The 4,756-nt window shown below is 40.2% G+C and overlaps 1 non-coding gene across 1 annotated transcript; it reads left to right on the forward strand.

Moving 5' to 3' along the window:
• Window positions 1–237: 237 nt before the first annotated feature.
• TRNAR-UCU (transfer RNA arginine (anticodon UCU)) lies at window positions 238–308 on the forward strand. The gene has a single exon. It is a non-coding gene; the product is annotated as a tRNA-Arg (tRNA).
• The last annotated feature ends 4,448 nt before the right edge of the window (window positions 309–4,756 follow it).

Consider the following 4,756-nt stretch of genomic DNA (forward strand, 5'->3'; position numbering starts at 1 on the left):
CTAAGCAACTGAGATAAAATCAGTGAGCAGGCAGGAACTTGCATCCTAATATGGGACACATATAATAAAGAAATAAACATAATGTAATGAAGAAAAATAAAACAGAAAGTAGGGACTATTCCTGTTCCCCCCCCCCCCCCCAACTACCAGAATCCACAAAAGGGGCGGGGTATCAGAAAGCAGGAAAAGGTTTTGGGTGCTAACCAGCCAAGAATAAAACTTAATGTCCACCAAGGTGCATGGGTGGTTCAGTGGTAGAATGCTTGCTTTCTGTGCAGGAGACCTGGGTTCAATTCCCAGCCCATGCACCCACCCCCCTAGAAAAAAGATTAATGTCCATCATACATAACAGGCACGCTTTTACTTTTGTGCATTTTTTCACACTATGTCTTCTGCGTTTGCTACATTTCTTCATTTGGTCAACTCCTACTCATCCTTCAAGAGTCATCATCACATCCATATCTCCTCCTGGAAGATGTCTGTTTCCATTGATAGTCTGAATAAAATTTCCCCATGCTGTAGTTCCATGATATCTTGATTTCCATCAAAGCAATTGCTAGAATAAAATGTTCGGTTTATGTGTCTATCTCCCCTACTAAATTGAGAATACACCATAGGAAGGAACAAAATTGCTCATCTTTGTGTTCCAGGGTCAAAGCACTCTGAGAGTAATATGGGATGACCATTCATGTGGGTACCAGAGTCACATGGGATCCTGGCAGAATTTGGGGTGGTCAGAAAGCCTGGGAGTCCAGTAAAAGTTTTCAGTCTGTAGATGAGAGCATTAAAGAGAGACAGAGGATAATATTGTCAGTGCAAACTGCTAAAGGGCTAATAGAATAGGTACTAGTATTATACATGAAGGATGAGGAGCCAAAGTCCAGAAAGCTTAAATGACTTTTCCACATTGACACAGTTGATAGGTATATCATACCTGTATTCTCAGATTCCAGACATTGCTCTCATTCCACTCGTCTGAAACATTGTGCATGGAAAACACGTGAGACAGAATGTGACAAATGCTGTAAGAGGGGCATAAAATTAGTGCTGTGTGGGCAGGCAACGGTGGCTCAGTGGCAGAGTTCTCACCTGTCACGCCAGAGACCTGGGTTCAATTCCCGGAGCCTGCCCATGCAAAAAAAAAAAAAAAAAAAATAGTGCTGCGGAAGAAAGCATGGAGAGGAATTGTTATGATAGTAACAGCTTTCATATCCCCCTAATGCCTATGAATTTCACACATTTGGCTAAGGGTTGAGGATCCCTATTAAAAATATCCCCTTATAGGACAGATGACAACTTGAATCACCCTCCTCAGGCACTTCTCTTCTGAATACCTTTTCTAAAAACAAAGATTGAGAGCAGGAAGAGAAGTGAGAACACTGGGTATCTGAAGAAGTACTAATTCTGAGGAACAAGAAAGATGCAAAAAAAGAAAGCTATAAAAGACAACATACAGGATGGAAGAAAACAATTGTAAATCAGATGAGGAAAATGTTTTCAGGATATATAAAGAGCTCTTAAACGGCTCAATAATAAAAAGACAAATAACCCAATAAAAAAGAGTAAATTTTGAATAGCTATTTCTCCAAGGAAGATACATAAATGGCCAATAAATACAAAAGATGCTCAACATTATTAGTTGTGCTGGTCTGAAATTGTTATGTACCCTAGAAAAGCCATGTTTTCTTTCCTAATCCAATCTTGTGGGGGCAGACCTATTGTTTAGGATGGAAACTTTAATTGGACTGTTTCCATGGAGATGTGGCACACACAATTGTGAGTGTGGCCTTTTGATCAGATGGATATGTGACTCCACCCATTCAAGGTGGGTCTTAGTTCATTTCCTGGAGTCCTTTAAAAGGGTAAACATTTTGGAGGAAGTTCAGATGCTCAGAGAATAGCTGCTTCAGAGCCGACAGAGATGCAGACGTTTGGAAATATCTGACGTGCTGACAGTGAGAGCAGATGCCTAGACACAGACTTTTAGAGTTGCAGAGCCTAGTTGACATCGTTATGTATCTTCCCATGAGATGCTAAGCAAGCCAGAACCCAGAGTTGTGTCTTGGAGAAGCAAAGTGAAGGCCCACAGATGCTTAGAGAGGAAACCACTGGCATCAGAAGCCAGAAGCAACGAAATGGGAACAAGGACCAGCAGATGTCATCTACATGTCTTCCCCAATCAGCCTTTCTTGAGTCAGGGTATCTTTCCCTAGATGCCTTATTTTGGACATTTTGTAACTTAATAAATTTGTAACAATACATTTTACAATTTAATACATTCCCTTTTAAAAAGCTATTCCATTTCTGGTATATTGCATTCTGGCAGCATTTAACAAACTAAGACACTAGTCATTAGGGAAATGTAAATCAAAACCACAATGAAATATTATGTCACATTCATTAGGATGGTTAAAATCAAAAAGACAATCAATAATAAGAATTGAAGAGGACATGAAATCAAAATCCTCATTAATTGCAGGTGGTATTGTAAAATGTTGCAGCCATTTTGGAAAACGGTTTGCAATTCCTCAAAAAAGTTACACATTCAGTTACCATTTGATCCAGTAATTCCATACCTAGATAAATAGCCAAGAGAATTGAAAACATATGTCTACACAAAAACTTGTGAACAAGCATTTACAAGACATAAATTGAGTGAACAGGAAGAAAGAGGATCAGATGGGGAGGCAAAAATAGAGTGAGAAAAAAATACTTTAGTGATATTTTTTAAAAGGAATAAAATAAAGGTCTCAGAATAGCCTTATAGAGGTTCAAAAATTGACTTGGCCCACGGAATTGTATATAATATAGGCATCAAATTTCACCCATCTTAGGAAAAATATTTAAGCTGATCTTCTATTCACTCATCCATTTATTCATTCATTGGCCCATCAATCACTTATTCATCCTCTCACTCACCACTTAAATTATGCAACAGGACCCTACGGTGCTTGTGAGGATAAAGGACAGCATACCACAAATTGCAGTTGTTAGATTGAGTGAGAGAACACATCGGATTATCAACTTGGGGCAAGTAAATATTTGTTAGTTGAGCCTTCTCTTGTGAGGTCCTTCACTTGAACAGCCATAGTCCAGAATCTGTTCTTCATCTCTCAGAACTAAATGCAACTATTTTCAATTCTTCTGGACATTGCCAAATTCTTAATATCAAAGACACACTAATAAAATTCAGTCAACTCTTTTACATACAAAAAATAGGAATTCTTGAGGAATTTTAACCCATACCAAACTCTGAAATCTGTTCTACAGCTAATTGTTGTGATGTGCTTTGAAATTTATTGCTTTTATATGCTGTTTTTCACCAAAAAAGAAAAAAAGTTGATTGTGATGATAAATGCACAGCTATATGATGGTATTGTGAACCAATGATTGTACATTTTCGATGGTTACATGGTATGTGAATATATGATATATATCAATAAAAAATTTTAAATAGGAATTCTTTTAGAATGCTTTTAGCTACTAGAATCATATTATAGCACCTTCTAGCATTAAAGAGCACAAGATTATGGGATAGCTCTTGGAAAAGCTTGACCTGGGTTCTTTGAAGAAGGGAGTGGATTGTAACATAGATACGTGCTTGCTTTTCATCTTAAGATCTCTAGAATTAGGAAACTTGCCAGAGTCATCAATACCAGTAGGATAAGAAAGGACTAGGTGTAATATGCCTGAAGAAGAGAGAATGGCAGACATGCTCATCCCAGTTACCACAGCAAAAAGGCTTCAACAGTTCTTATGTTGCAACTGAAAAAAATTGAGAAAGAAAAGATAAAACTTTATGGATGGACTTCCGGAGAAGATGGCGGCTTAGTAAGATGCGCGGGTCTTAGTTCCTCCTCCAGAAAAGCAACTAAAGAAACAGAAACAATACGAAACAGCTCCCGGAGTCACGACAGAGACCGAAAAGACAGCGTACCCCAATCTGGAACAGCTGAACGGGCAGGGAGAATCTGCTGCGGTGAGATACCCGAGGGGCGCGTGTTTTCCCGGCCGGGGCGGCTGGCGACTTGGGTCCCCTCCACGCACGTGGCTCCCCGGTCTGACTGGGAACGTTGGATAGCGGGGCCCTCCCCTCACGCTTGGCGTTTCGGGCCAGCTGGGCAATTAGGACCGGCACTCTCCCAAGCCGCGGCGGCCAGCCTCCACGGCGGGTTTCCCGCGGTTTCCCGGGCCGACTGCCGTGCAGACAGACGAGCACCACAAGCGCCACCTACTGGGCAGGAAAAGAAAAACAGAGCCCAGCGATTTCACAGAAAAACCTTTCAACCAGCTGGGTCCCACACCCAGGGAAATCTGATCAAATGCCCAGACACCAGCAGAAAATAATGGATGACGCTCGGAAAATTGAAGATATGGCCCAGTCAAAGGAACAAACCAATAGTTCAAATGAGATACAGGAGCTGAGACAACTAATGCTGAATATACGAACAGAAATGGAAAAACTCTTCAAAAACCAAATCAATAAATTGAGGGAGGACATGAAGAAGACATGGGCTGAACAAAAAGAAGAAATAGAAAATCTGAAAAAACAAATCACAGAACTTATGGGAGTGAAGGACAAAGAAGAAAAAATGGAAAAAACAATGGATACCTACAATGGTAGATCTAAAGAGACAGAAGCTACAAGTAGTGAACTGGAGGATGGAACATCTGAATTCCAAAAAGAAACAGAAACTATAGGGAAAAGAATGGAAAAACTTGAGCAGGGGATCAGGGAACTGAATGACAATATGAA

The sequence above is a fragment of the Tamandua tetradactyla genome, chromosome 2 (genome assembly GCF_023851605.1).
Source record: "Tamandua tetradactyla isolate mTamTet1 chromosome 2, mTamTet1.pri, whole genome shotgun sequence".
NCBI lineage: Eukaryota > Metazoa > Chordata > Mammalia > Pilosa > Myrmecophagidae > Tamandua > Tamandua tetradactyla.